Source organism: Notamacropus eugenii, chromosome 5, assembly GCF_028372415.1.
Source record: "Notamacropus eugenii isolate mMacEug1 chromosome 5, mMacEug1.pri_v2, whole genome shotgun sequence".
NCBI classification, from domain to species: domain Eukaryota; kingdom Metazoa; phylum Chordata; class Mammalia; order Diprotodontia; family Macropodidae; genus Notamacropus; species Notamacropus eugenii.
Genome location: NC_092876.1, coordinates 447,423,939 through 447,439,705, shown reverse-complemented (window position 1 = coordinate 447,439,705; position 15,767 = coordinate 447,423,939). Strand labels below are relative to the sequence as shown.

The 15,767-nt window shown below is 37.1% G+C and overlaps 1 long non-coding RNA gene across 1 annotated transcript in view; it reads left to right on the top strand.

The window, feature by feature from the left end:
- Positions 1 to 10,076, top strand: part of LOC140503125 (uncharacterized) — a 64,588-nt gene extending 54,512 nt beyond the window's left edge. The window contains exons 3-4 of the long non-coding RNA XR_011966710.1: positions 7,564 to 7,649; positions 9,359 to 10,076. This is a non-coding gene — a long non-coding RNA (uncharacterized lncRNA). The remainder of the gene's footprint in view (positions 1 to 7,563; positions 7,650 to 9,358) is intronic.
- The last annotated feature ends 5,691 nt before the right edge of the window (positions 10,077 to 15,767 follow it).

Sequence of the window (15,767 nt, the reverse complement as noted above, 5' to 3'; positions counted from 1 at the left end):
TCTTGTAGGAAATGCCAAAAGAGTGATTACAAATGTGACCAACTGTGGAACTAATATTGGAGGAAAGGGTCTTCCAATATTTTTTATGGGCCAAGTTTAGTAAGGATAGGGTCTAATTCTAAGTCTCACTAGGTCCTCAGCCTCCACAGTTATGAAACTGACTCATCCCATTGTGTAAGGGTAGGGAGAGGGGGAATATAGGAAGCATATCATGACTCAAGTCATGATCTAAAAGGGTAAGCATAATGCCATGCCACACTCAAGTCAAACAGTTCACTGGAATTAAACAAATGCAGAGTGTAGGCAGGATTCAAGATTGGTTATAATAAGAACCCAAATGAAGAATTCAATACTGACTGTCACAAGCAAAATGCATTGGAAAAAGTAGCATCAGAAGTCAGTAATTATGTCTCATTCTTGACCCTGAAAAAATACTCTTTTGTGTTAATGGCATGCTAGACACAGACTCCTCCTTGCTTAGCTGAATCCATGCTGCTATGGACACAGCCACGATGGTGAGTCTGAAGTAGCAATTCCATCTAATAGGACCAGATAAAGAAAACTAACTCAGATTTCAAAGTCACCTTAGAGACAACTGAGTTCAATCCTCTCTTTTTAAAGGTAAGGAAACAGAGGCTCAGAGAGCTTAAGTGATTTGCTCAGGGTCACATACGCATCTTTCTGATCCCAAATCCAGTGTTCTGTTCACTATACCACCTAGCTGTCTCTTAGGTGTAGGTGAGTTTAGGTTTCATTAAGTGAGGAATAATATCCTGAACTAGAGAGCCAGTAATCTGGCACTACTTCGTTCTTGTCGGTCCACATCTAGAGGATCATTTTCAGTCGTGGGTACCACATTTTAGGAAGAATATTAATCATCTAGCGAACATCCAAGGGCAGTTTCTTTTACACATAATACCTCACACTCTTGTTCTAGAGACCAAGAAAAAAAATTTTTTTAATTTAGTACCTATTAAGAAGACCACATCCTATGAGGATAAGTTGAAGGAATGGGAGAATTGAGCCTGGAGAAGAGATTTAGGAGGGAATGATCTGAAAGGCTGTCAAGTTCAAAATAGATCTGATGTATTCTGTTTGAGCCCATAAGGTAGACCTAAGAATTTGTAAAGACTATGTCAATCAGTGAGAAGCAAATTTGGGGTTGATGTTAGGAGAGCCTTCTTACCAGTGGGTTGATTTCAGAGGTAATGGTTTCCCCTAACTAGGAATCTTCAAGCTAAGGGACAAAGATCTTTGTATTCCGTAGAAGTACTTTGAGGTAGGAATCAGACTTGATAGCTTCTGAGGCTCTTCCAACTCTGAAAGTATGTGATTCTGTAACACAATTAGAAACATTACTTGTGTTAGAAACACTATTTTGGTATAGATAATGGTTTGAGGAGACTTGAGAATGCTTGGAAGCAGGAATTCAATTAATAGATTTAAACAGTTGTCCAGGTATAAAGTGTTGAACTAAAGTAATGGCTAGATGATTAGAGAGAAGTGAACTAATGAGAGATGTTTAATAGAAATAGAACCGGTAGAACTTTGCAAAAATTTGGAGAAGGGGAAGGGAGAAGGAAGAGTCAAGGGAGAAAGTAGAGATAAGAGCAGCAAAATAAGAATTTTATGCCAAAATAATGAAGCCAGAAGCCAAGTGACGTGGGGTTACCATCAGCGGACTATAATAAGTGCTTAGTATATATTCCTGTTACTGCTACTTATTTTCTAATTATAACAACCTAAGGGTGTATTTTTAAGCACTCCCTAACCCCTCAGAGTAAAGGTCTTTAATGAGCCTTGGAGCAACAGTTAGTTAATATAAATGTAATGAAACACTGACCAAACAAAAGCAGTAAAGAAAGGGTTTTTTTGATTGGCTCTAAGCCAGAACTACGTATGCATACAGAAGATCTGGGGATTTTCCCAATAGCCATCAAGGAAAGTACCGCTGGAAATCTCCAGATGGAGAGAGGTGATACAACTAGGTGAAATATAAGTGCAACCACTGGAATGTTTTATGGAGAAATATTGTTGAATCTCTTTCCTGATGGGTCTGTACAAAGTTGGTAAATCTTCATTTTCCTGAGATAATCTGGGACATGTTACCTAAAGACACAGGGAATACAGGGAAAGCAGAATGCCTCCATGTTAGGCAATCTGGGAAACTGCTAACTTTTACCAGAAAAACTTAGTTGCTCAATATAGTGATAATTGCTATTTATATAGCCACTTAAAATTTAAAAGACGTTATATAAACTTTTGTCTCACTGTCCCTTGAAGTAGGTAACAGTATATCATCTTTACAAATTAGGTAACTGAGGTTCAGAGAGATTAAGTGATTTATCCACAGTCACACAGCTAACAGAAGAATGTTTCAAAACTTGGTGCCTCCTTGTTTCCGTGTGCTATACTTAATCCATTACTGCATGATGCCTAGGACAACATAGCTTCAGGGAGTGCTATATTATGGAAAGAGCTATGACTCAAGCATAGTAGGATCTAGGCTCAAATCCTTTTTAGTATATACTTACTACTTGTATGCCCTGGGAAGTCGGTTTAATCTCTTTAGACCTCAAATTCTTGTTATAAAATGAGAGGACTGGAATGGATGGTCTATGAATTCACTCAGAGTTCCATGGAGAAGATCCCAAGACTTCCTAAGGAAATAAAAACTCTAGCAAAAATTTAAACCACTTTAAGGTGTTTTAAAATATTCTTTGGTGAGTTTTGGGGGGGCAATAGACTAAATTTAAAGAATATTCTTTGGCTTAAGGAAGAGGGTTGATTTTTATTTTCCTCTTTTTGCTGGTGCCAAATTCTAGCAATAGTTTGTGCTAAATCCCACAAGCCCTATTTTGAAGGAAACTGAGGGCCTGAAGGCAAGAATTCAAACTTTTGGTTTTTGCTGTCATTGTTGTTCAGTCCAGTCAGACTTTTGTGACGCCATTTAAGGTTTTCTTGGTTAAAGATAATGGAGTGGTTTGCTATTTTCCTCTCCAGCCCATTTTACAGATGTCAAAGTTGGTTAAGTGATTTGTCCAGGGTCACACAGTTAGTGTCTGAGGCTAGATTTGAACTCAGGTCTTCCTGACTTCAAGCCCACTGCTCTATCCACTTTACAACCTAGCTGCCCATGCTTTTAGTAAGGTGGCCATAGATAAAATTAAGAATGGGACATGAGTTTTTGCCCTTCTATCTTGCTTTCACTTTTTCTTTACACATTCAGCTTTACCTTTTCTTACTTGTCTGTGTCTCCTTAAGTTCCCATCCCCAAAGATTCTTTTGCAATGAATGAAAATGTTTGGGTGAACTAACTCAGGTTAAATTCTTCCCAGGGAGAGAATCTGCTGTTAGTGGGAAAGGATGACATTGATGAGAACACAAATGCTTTAAAGTGTAGAAGTATTTAATTAGTTATTGATAATAGTTTGTAGCTGTTAAGTTGTTTTTCAGTCCTTCGAGACTCTCCATGATCCCATTTGGGGCTTTCTTGGCTGATATACTAGAGTAGTTTGCCATTTCCTTCTCCAACTCATTTTACAAATGAGGAACACACTAACAGGGATTAAGTGACCTGCCCAGGGGCATGCAGCTAGTAAGTGTCTGAAGACAGATTTGAACTCACAAAGATGATCTTCCTGACTCCAGGCCTAGCATTCTATCCACTGTGCCACCCAAGCTGATGATAGCTTACTTATTTCTATTTGAATTTGTTCATTTTGTTTCTGATCAGGAAAAAGTTTTCATTGGAATAGAGATTGCCCAAGGAACAAATTCTATCATGTTTATTCAGTCATTCAATTAGCACTTATTAAAATTTTGATACTTGCCAGGTATTATGCTAAGTGATGGAGATACAAAGAAATGCAAAAGACAATCGCTGCTCTCATAGAGCTTGCCCTGTAATGGGAGAGAAAATATGAAAACTAAGAAGAGAAAAAAATATTTGGGAAAGCATTAAGAAGGAATATGAAAGACATATTGCGGTTAGTCAAGTATATATTAAAGGTCAACTATGTGCCAGATACTGTGTTAAGAGCTGAGCATACAATGAAAGCCAAAAGACAGTTGCTGCCCTAGAAGAGGTCAGCTAGGCGGTGAAGGGGACAAGGCACCATATCATTCAGGATGATCTGAGTTCAAATCAGGTCTCAAACATTTACTACTCTGTGACCCTAGGAAAGTCATTTAACCCTCTTTGACAAAGTTTTCTTATCAGTAATATGAACTGGAGAAGGAATGGCAAACCACTCTAGTGTCTTTGGCACAAAAACCCCAGAGAGGGTCATGGAGAATGTGGTAGGACTGAAGAAGAAAAACAACAGACCTAGAGGAGCTCACAATCTGAGGAGGGAGAAAAAGAGAACATAAATATATGCAAATAAGCTGTATACAAAATAGTTAATAGCAAAGGGAAAGTACTAGAATTAAAATGGATTAGAAAAGGTTTCCTATAGAAGATGTTATTTATTTGAGATCTGAAAGAAGTCAGGAGATAGAGCAATGGAGAGAAAGTATTCCATTCATGGAGGACAAAGAAAGTTCCTGGACAAAGAGGTGGAATATTTTATTCTAGAAACCCAAAGGAAACTAGTGTCACTAGATCAAAAAGTACATGAAAGATATGAAGTATAAGAAGACTAGAATGGGGGGGGGGAGGGTGAATAGGTTATGAATGTTTTGAAAGTCAAATAGAGAATTGATCCAACCATACTGGAGAGCAATTTAAAACTATTCCCAAAAGGCTATAAAACCATGCACACCCTTTGACCTAGCAATACTACTGCTGGGTCTGTATCACCAAGAGTTTAAAAAAAAAAAGGAAAAGGATCTATACATACAAAATATTTATAGCAGCTCTTTTTGTGGTAGCAAAGAATGGAAAATTGAAAGGATGCTTATCCGTTGGGGAAAGGTTGAACAAGTGGTGGTATATGATTGTGATGGAGTACTATTGTGTTATAAGAACTGCTGAGCAGGATCCTTTCAGAAAAACCTGAAAATATTTACATGAATTGCTGATAAAAAAAAAAAAAACTGAGCAGAACAAGATAAACGTCATATACAATAACAAACAATATTGCACAATGATCAGCTGGAAATGACTTAGCTATCCCAAAGTTCTATGACAATTCTGAAAGATTTATGTTGAAAAATCCTATCTACCTCCAGAGAAAGAACTGATATAATCTGAAAGAAGATCAAAGCATACTTTTTAAAAAAAGACAACTTTTTCTTGGGGTATTTTTTGTCTATGTCTTTTTTTTCATAACATAACTAATTTAAAAATATGTTTTCCGTGAAGGCATATGCATAACCTTTGTCAAATTGCTTGCCTCCTTCTATGATGAGGGAAGAAAGAGAAGGAATTGGGGGTCTCCAAATTGTTTTTAAAAAGTTAATTCTTTAAGATGAAAGGATTTTTTTTTGCCTATGGAAAAGCATTCCAAAGGGCACAGCAGAAGGAGTAGGTAGCACTTGGGGAAGACTTTGAGGTGCGACTAGAAGAAGAAATCACATGTAAGGGATGGGGAATGGGGTTTGGATGGTGATCTACAGGGGTTCTGAATCATTGAGCTGTGTGTCAAGCTCAGACCTGAAAAAAGTCATAGAAGATAGGAGATGAAACAGAAGGTGGAGTTTCAGACATGGAGAACAGCCTGGAATATTCAAATTTATACAGAACAGCAGCAGCACCTGATTTACAACTTTTACACTTTATGAGTTCCCTGATGACACAGAGACCTTAAGTGACTTGCTCAGCATTATACATCCTTTAGATGTTAGAAGATACATTTTTTTTCATTTTGAAAGACTTAATCCAATAGAGATGGTAGGGTGTGCCTACACAACCATTGAAGCTTCTTTCCAGACTCAGTAGTTGATTCATTTATAATCTATCTATATAGATTAGCAAATTAGTATCAGAAGTATGTTCTTGAGGTAAAAGCAATTGGGATATTGCAAAAGGGTGGGGCAGGGAGGAGGAGAGTAAGAGAGAGCAGAAAGTCTTCTAGGAAGGTAACCTCTGAGCTGTGTTTCAGAGGAAGATATATTTAATGAGGAAGGACATTTCTGGACTGGGAGAGAGAGATAGAGGGTTTAATATGGAGCCAGGGTCTAAGGGCTTGATTTTTACCTCTATCAATTCTGTGACCTAATCTAATTTCCTTGAATCTAATCTACCAAAGCAGGAGACTTGGCCAGGTGAGCTCAAAAATCCCCATCAAATCTATTATCCTTACTTTAGACCAGGTCAAGTATTAGGAAGATTTAACTCAAAAGGATAAATATGCCATAGTAGAATTTCAGGTGGCAAGGTAATGATATGGACTAGGTATTTAGAGGTTGTGTGTATTCATCCTTCATTGCCAAAGAAGACCATGCCATCAGAGAAATAATGACATGACTTGCTCTTGACTTTGTTTTGAGTGAGGGAGGGCTGTCTGTGCAGGTCACCAGCCTCACTTCTCCTCCAGAGCCATCTCAATCTAGTGACCAGATATTCATCAAGATGACTGGAGATGACCCAGGATGAAGCAGTTGGGGTTAAGAGACTTGCCCAAGGTCACACAGCTAGTGAGTGTCAAGTGTCTGAAGTGAGATTTGAATTCAGGTTCTCCTGACTCCTGCACTGGTGCTCTATCCACTGCACCACCTAGCTGCCCATTTAGAGGTTAAGATCTAATTAAAACTCTTTAAACACATATAGCCAAATAATTTTTAGTAATTCACCTCTGACTTCTAGAACAATGGAAATGTTGCATCTTTTAAGGAACTCAAGGAGAGACAGGTTATGGAAAATAAGCAATTCTGTTCCTTTTAATATTTCCTCTTTTCTTCACACCAAATACTGCAGCTACTGAGCAAATAGGAAGTTTTAGATGTGTCAACTGAGAAAAAAAAAATCACAAAAAGACTCAGTTTTTTCTCCCTGACCTGTCCTTCCTCTACAATGACCCAGCATAGCCTGAAGCAGTTTCCAAGCCTTGTCTAATCCCTGTGTGCAGCCCCTAAGGCAAACCTAATGCCTCTCAGCTGTTCTATAAACTGTTAAAATAATGATCAGGAATGAGAACAACCAGCTTCTCTTTCCGAACTTCAGAGTGAGTGTTCTTAGACTTAGATGCTAGGACAGTCTCTTTCAGTTCTTCTCTTTGGAAATTGACTAGTTCATGGCTACATTCTCTTCTGGGCTGAAATTGGGTATTTTTTGGAATCTCAAAGGCATAGGATTTTAAAAATGCTAAATGACTGAATGTACTTTTGAGGCTTGGAATTTTACATCCGTTGGAAATTGTCAACAATATTCACTGATAAACATTTCTCTACAGACAAAAGAGTAAGGGTGAGATTGAGGTGTGGTGATGATAATAATATTATGTAATGAGGTCTTTAGATTCCAAATCACCTAATATATCATCACCCCTAAAGGACCTTACCTGGGCATGCCCAGGTCACCTAATATGGAGACACTCTTAGTCCTCTACCACATGGATGGGTGTGGCCTCCTTTAATTAGCTAAATAATCAGAATGGCTATTTTTTCTGCTTTATCTAGAGTGTGAAGATTGCAATTCATCCAAAGCTCAGAAATTATGAACTGGAAAGGAAAGAAGGAAAGACCTTTGAAGCCAGGATGCCTGGGTGAGGGTATGGAGTGGGAATAGTTTGGCTTGGAAGTGGGACCATGTGTTCTAAAGGAACTGAAGTAAGCTGTGAACCTAATCCCCTTACCCTCTTCAGATAATGAGGTGGTGGCAGGGAGGGGAGGAGGATTAAGTTTCCCATAAAATATATACATATGATTATTCCTTTGAAGTAAATATTCTTCTGTAAATTTTAATCTGACTGTTGGTGGCTAAATGGAATTGGCATACAGGGAAGAACTACTCCTGGAAGAACATCATTGGTGGAGACTGGAGTCAATAGCAGAGAGTCTTCCAGGGGTGGAGAGCCTGTGGCCTCAAGGTCACATGTGGCCCTCTAGATCCTCAAGTGCAACACTTGGACTGAATTCAAACTTCGGAGAACAAATCCCCTTAATAAAAGGATTTATTCTGTAAAACTTGGACTCAGTCAAAAGGCTGCATTCAAGGACCTAGAAATCCACAGGTGGCCCTGAGGTTGCAGATTCTCTACTCCTGGCTCTGGACACTTACAATTGCCTTAAGCATCCTGTAAAAATGGGTAAAAGAGAAGGATGAAAACGTAAGGAGTGAGGACTGGGGTAGAAGAGCTACAAATGATTGTAGCTATCATTAATATAGTTTTTTAACAGTAGAGAGATAAAGAGAAAGAAAAACAGAGATAAACGGAGACAGGGACAAAGGCACAGAGAGAGAGACAGAGAGAGAGGGAAAGAGGGAGAGAAAGAGAGAGAGAGAGAGAGAGAGAGAGAGAGAAGGAGGGAGGGAGGGAGGGATAGGGAGGTAGAACAGAGAGAAAGAAATAGAGACAGATAGAATGGGTAGAGGAATGAAATAGTTAGACCCTGTGTTTTAGAAGTATCCCTTTGACAGCTGAGTAGAGGATAGATTAGAGGGGAAGAGATTTCTGACATTGAAATCAAACAGCAGATTTTTGCAATAATCCAGGTGGGAGGTGATTAGGACCTATTCCAGGGTAGTGGAGGTGTCAGAGGAGAGAAGGAAGCACATGTGAGAAATGTTACAAGGGTAAAATGGACAGGACTTGGCAATGGTTTGGATGAGGAGGGTGAGAAAGAGTGAGGAGTTGAGTATGACATCTAGAGTACAAGACTGGGTGACTGAAGGAGGGTTGATACCTTCAATGATAATAGGAAACTTAGGAAGAAGGGAGAGTTTGAGAGGAAGAAATGAATTGTTTTAGACATAAAGAGTTTAATATGTCTAGAGGACATCCAGTTCAAAATGTCTAATAGAGAGCTGGAGATGTGAAACTAAAGGTCAGCCGAGAAGCTAGAGCTGGATAAGTAGATCTGAGAATCACTAGCATGTCAATTGAATCTATGTGAGCTGATGAGATGACCAAGTGAAATAGTTTGAGGGAGAAGTGAAAAAGTTTATAGAACAGAGCACATTGAGATATCCAAGGTTAGTGAGGAAAGCCTGAAAGAAAATCCAGCAAAGGAGACTGTAGAGTAGTCAGATAGGAGGAGAATGAAGAAATAGTAATGTCACAAAAGCCTAGAGAGAAAAGAATGTCAAGGAGAAGTATGAAATCAAATGCTGCAAAAAAATCAAGAAGGCTAAGCCAAGAAGTGTTACAAAAATTTCAAAAAAACAACTAATGAAACCAAGTCACATATAATATGATAGCTCAAGGACTAGAAGGCCTACAAGTCATCTAATATTATCCCCCTCTTTTTATAGATGAGGAACCTGGGGCCCCGTGATGTTAAAGGAGCTGTCCAAGGTCACAGAAATATTCGTCTGAGGCCAGATTGCACACAAATGTTATTATTCTAGACCCAGTGTCCTTTCTACTGTATCATGAATCTTCTAACAGTATATAGAAAATTCCATGCCCATAATCCCCATATCTGTGGAGAAGAGAGGGAGGTATATTTGTTTTTTCTGCTATTTCTAGGTCTAAGCCAAGTCATGATGTTTATACAGGATTCCGTTTTGTTGGTTTGTTCTTTGCATTTCCATTATTGCAGTCATTGTGTATGTTGTTTACCTATTTCTATTTCACTCTGCATAATTTCATATGACTCTTCTTTGATTCTCTGTATACTTCACAGCCATTGTTTTGTATACATAACACATACTGTATTCCAAGATATTCATGTACTACCATATGTTTAAGTCATTCTCAAGTTGATGAGAATCTCCTTGGTTTCTAGTTATTTGCTACCACAAAAATGTATAGCTACAGGCACTTAGTTGTATATGACTTTTTGTTTTAGCATCTTTGACCTCCTCTCAATGACATCTCTCAGGCAGAAGACAAGGGAATTTTAGTTACTTTTGCTTTGCAAAATTCCAAATTGGTTTCCAAAATGTCTGGACCAATTCTCAATCCCTCCAAAATTAACTATTTAACAAATAAATTAAAGAATGAATTGTAAAGCATTTATTGACAAAATACTGTGTGCCAAGCACTGTATTAAGATCTGGCGAAATAAATACAAAGTGAGATAGCTCTTGCACTCAGGTGGTTCACATATAAAAGAAGATTCAACTGCAAATCAGATAAAAACGCTAGTGATCTGAAGGACTTATCATGACAAGGCCCAGGACTCCTTAGGATATATCAACAGTAAAAAGGAAAAACCTGAGGATGTTTAGTGACAGGCATATGAGAAAGACTGGTGGCTGTCCATCTTACTGGAAGTTGTTGTCTTTCATTCTTGAAGAGGACTATGAGATCAGAGAGGTAAATTCATATTTAGTGAATCCCTACTTATTTAATTAATATGAATGATCATATCTTTTACTCTGTATGTATTTGAGGGAAAAGGGTGTTGTATGGTTAGTATCTCATTCTCTTCATCTGTGAAATGAAAGTGTAGACTGGATAAATCCCAGAGTTAAACCTACCAATTCTAAATCTATGAACCTAAGACCTTAGAAATCACAAAAAATGTGGTATATTGAAGTTTGAAAAGAGATATAAGAGAAAGTAAAAGAGTAGGCAACAGAGAAGATGAGGTTATGTTATTAATTACTATTATTATTATTATCTTAATGTGTTATGTTAGCACCCCTTGTCCCCTCTTGGAGTAGAAGGAAGAAGAGATGTAGACTAGTTGGGTTTTTTTCCCCTCTTTTACTGCTTTCTAATGGTCATGGTGTCTGGCAATAGAGCAGCTCTACCAATAGGAGATAAAATTTTTTAGCAGTGACACTGCAATTGCAGCAGAAAGACACCATGGAGGGGAGAGGAAGAGAGGGAATATGATATATAGAACTCAACTAAAAAATTCTAGCTATGAATTCTTTCATCAAGGGTCTCAGTGGAAAGGGGCAGGAAAAAAGAAGGCACCCATCTCCAAGCCTGTTCCATGAGATATCCTCCAGCCAGAAGCAATTGTGTAGGGTAGAAAGTAGGGGGAGGAGTTGCCTTGATTATGTTCATTATAATTGTGTGAATACACACATTTGTATATATAGATACATATGTATGTATCTATATATACACATATTTATGTGCACACATTAAATACATATATTTATCTCTTTATATATATGCATACACACACACACATATATATATGTACACATACATATACACATATGTGTTTTCCCTACTAATAGAAATTAAGATCCTTGAGAGCAGAGACATTTTTGTATTTTTGTCTCTAGCACCCAACACAGTTCAGGCATATAGTAGGGACTTAATAAGTGTTTCTTGATTGATTGCTTGATATATCTCTGATGTGTCTCAGCACCTTTATATAAACTTAAGAAATCACATAATTTTTCATTTTTCCTTTTTAAAAAATATTCATTTATTTTTAAGGGTTTTTTTTAGTTTTCAGTTCCAAATTCTCTCCTTCCCTCCAGTCCCTCTTCTCCTCTTTAAGAAGACAAGCATTATCATTTCTATTTTACATATGGAACCATGCAAAGCTTGTTTCCATATTAGCCATGTTGAAAAAAAAGCAAGAAAAATAAAGTGCAAACATTATTCTTCTATATACTACTATATTGAACTGAGAGTTCATCAGTTCTCTCTCTGGAACTGAATAACATTTTTCATCATGAGTCCTTCAGAATTGTCTGGATCATTGCATTGATCTTAGCTGTTAAGTCTTGCACAGTTGATCATCATTACCATATTGTTGTCACTATGTACATTAATATAAGGCTTCTCAGGTTTTTCTGAAATCATTGCCATCATTTCTTACAGCCCAATTATTTTCTGTCAAAATCATCTATCACAGCTTCTTCAGTCATTCCCCAACTGATGAGCATCCCCTCAATTTCCAATTCTTTCTGCCACCAAAAAAAAGCTGCTATAAAAGTGTGTGCCCACACATACATACACATACACCTATAAATAAATATATTTTTATATGTGTGTGTATATATCTATGTGCATGTGCGTGTGTCCTTTTTCTCTTTCTTTTATCTTTTGGGAATAGGGATTTAGTAGTGGTATTTCTGGGTCAAAGGGTTTTTATAGTTCTTAGGCCACGGTTCCAAATTGTTCTCCAGGAAGATGGAATCACTTTATAGCTCCACCAACAGTGCATTAGTGTACATATTTTTTCCTTAATCTCCCTCCCCCCACCACCATTTGTCTTTTTCCTATTCTGTCCTATTAGTCAATCTGATAGGTTTGTAGTGGTACTCAGAGTTATTTTAATTTGCAATTCTCACTCAAGAGTGATTTAGGGCAATTTTTTTTTTTCATATGGCTATAGATAGCACTGATTTCTTCTTCTGAAAATGACTTCTGAAAATTCTGAAAATAAAAAATTTAACCATTTATCAGTTAGAAAAAGATTCTTTTTTTAAAAACTTGGTTCAGTTCCCTATTTATCTGAGAAAGCTTTATAATTTTGGCTGCTTTTGGTTGTGTTTGTGCAAAAATGTGTAAATTTCTTTTCTTCAAAATTATCCATTTGACCTCTTGTAATCCTCTCGGTCTCTTATTTATTCATAAATTCTTCTTTCATTCATAGATCTGGACAGATAAATTTTTCCATACTGCTTTAATTTTCTTTTAATATTACCCTTTATGTCTAAATCATGTACCCATTTTGACTTTATTTTGATAGACTGTGTGAAATGTTTGTGGATGCCAGTTTTACAATCATTTTTCAGTCCTGTTTGACTCTTTATGACCTCATTTGGGGTTATCATAGTGAAGATAACTGGAGTGATTTTCCATTCCCTTCTCCAGCTCATTTTGCAGATGAGAAAACTGAAGTCACCAGGGTTAAGTCATTTGCCCAGAGTCCCAAAGTTCGTGTCTGAGACCAGACTTGAACTCAGGAAGATGCATCTTCCTGTCTCCTTACCTGATGCTCTGCCTAGTTTTTGTCAAATTAGCTCCTGTTTTCCTGGCAGTTTTTTTTTTTTTCAAACAGTGAGTTCTTTCTCCCCAAGTTCAGATCTTTAGGTTTATCAAACATTAGATCACTGTAGTCATTTCCTACTGTGTATTGTATATATAACATATTCCATTGACTCATCACTCTGTTTCTTGGTCAGTACTAGATTATTTTTGAAGATAATGTTTTGTAGTCTAGTTTGAGATCTAATGCAGCTAGGTCACTTTACTTCGCTTTTTTCGTCTGTTGTACACATGTCTTTTTCTTCACTCATTCAGTCACCACTTTAGATAGACTATTCGTCACATCATCCTTGACTATTTCAGTAGCTTTCTGGTTGACAACCCTACTTTAGGTCTTTTCTTACCCCAGTCTATTTTCTACTCAGCTCCAGAAGTGCTTTTCCTAAAGTGAAAGTGTTATCATATCATCCTTCTACTCAATAAACTCTAGTGTACCATGTTGCTTGCAAGAAAAAATACAAAATCCTGTTTGGCATTTAAATCTTTCATAATTTTGCCTCTTTCTGTACTACCAGTCTTCTTATACCTACTCTGTGGCAACACCTGTGTTTCTCCTGTTCCTCAAGCATAAAACTTTATCTCCCAATTTTGTGTCTTTTCATTTTCGTACATGGAGTATTCTCCCTCATTAACTTTGTATGCTGACTTTTTTCAAGATTGAACTAGAATCCAAATTTCTTCAGGACTTCTCTATTGGTCCTCATACATTTAATGCCTTCTGTCTGAGAAGGTGCAGTGGATACACTACCAGCCCAGGAGTCAGGAGGACCTGAGTTCAAATCTCACCTCAGACACTTGATACTCACTAGCTGTGTGACCTTGGGCAAGTCACTTAACCCCAATTGCCTCATTCTGGGTCATCTCCAGTCATCCTGATGAACATCTGGTCACTGGATTCAGATGGCTCTGGAGGAGAAGTGAGGCTGGTGACCTGCACAGCCCTCCCTCACTCAAAACAAAGTCAAGTGCAAGTCATGTCATCATTTCTCTGATGGCATGAAGGACGAACACACACCTTCCATTTAAGATAAATAATTTGTGCAAAGTTGTTTTCATAGTGTTTCTATGATAAAAATATGAGTTCTTTCAAGGCAGAAACTATGAGTTTGCCTTTCTTCATGTGCCCAGTGTTTGTAGAATGTTTAGAGCATGCCACGTGCTTAATCGATGCTTCTTGGCTTGACACAAAGCTGTTTGCAGTATTACTAATTGCGAATTTTATAGTTCATTTTCATTTGGCAATCTCTTTACAATTCTGCTGATTAAACAGACTTGGGCCTGTATTCTTGTCACTGTCAGGTTTCTCTAATCCAGAAGTTTCTCCTTCTACAGACTACCTTCACTCCAGTTGGACCCAATGCATCCAGACTTTTTGATCTTACAAGGTCTCTTCCAAGGCTTGGCAAATCCATTTCAGGTGTCTGTTTGCCTAGATTTAGGGGTGTGTTGGGGGGAACGCAAGAGTCAAAGATAGTCAAAAGAACAAGAGAAAGTTTGTCAAGACACAACATGGGCTTATACACACAGAGAGACTAAATGGGAGAAAGGGACAATTGCCGAAACAGTCCTGATACACCAGGAAGGAAGAGATAGAAGGTGGGATGATCGTCCTGTACGTCTACTGAGTCAATCAGGGGAACTCTCATCATATCACAGTACAAGCTCCCTCAGCAATGAATAAGTCACACATGTCCAAAAGCTGACCTCAAGCTCCCATTCCATTTGTTGGATCGAGGAAGGATATTTCTGAGTCCTTGCACCATGTTTTGATTGGATAGGGTTTGATTGAATATAGTATCCATTTTTAAAAATATATTTCTATATTTTAAAAAATTTGAATGAAGACTAACATTATAATATTCTGTTAATATATAATGTGTATTAATTAAGGAAGTTATATTTATTTAGTGCCTCTTATGCTGATCTAAATGAGTTTCAAGTTGCTAATGTCTCCAAACTCAAAATCCTAAAAACTGTTTCATTGAAAGGAAAAACACAAATATATAATTCTCACAAAACAACCTTCTGTTGAATGTGTTGAGAAAGTAACATTATAAAACAAAGGAAATGTCAAATATTCACCTGTTTTATGGCATGTATAATTTTCTTCTTTAAAAAAAAGTCATACGAAAAGAAAGCTACTCAGAGATTTGTAAGCACAAACATAAATTCTATTTTATTCAGCTTTCTATAACTAAAATGCCTAAGTGAATTTCCTATTCAGCAACTATAAATCTTTCTCTATATAAACATGCACGCAATTTTATTCCCATGTTGCCTCCCCACTTGCTACTTGTAGAATGAATAATAAGAACATAGTTACCTTTTATTTTACTTTTATTTATTATATTTTATTCTTTTAATTACATATAAACATTTTAAATATTTCCTTTTTAAAAAATTTCAGTTCCAAATTCTTTCCTTGCCTCTTCCCCCTCCTAGAGAAAGCAATCAATTGAATTTAGATTATACATGTTGTCATGCAAAACATATCTCCATATTAGTCATGTTGAAAAAGGAAAACACAAGAATTAAAACAAGAAAAATAAAGTATGCTTCAATCTGCATTCAGACTGAATCACTTCTTTCTCTGGTAGTAGAATTGATTTTTCATCATAAGTTCTTCAAAATTGTCTTGGTTCATTTTATTGTACAGAATAACTATATGTTTTAGAGTTGACCAATGTACAACGGTGCTATTATTGTGCACAATGATATGGTCCTGTTGACTTTGTGTCAGTTCATATCAGT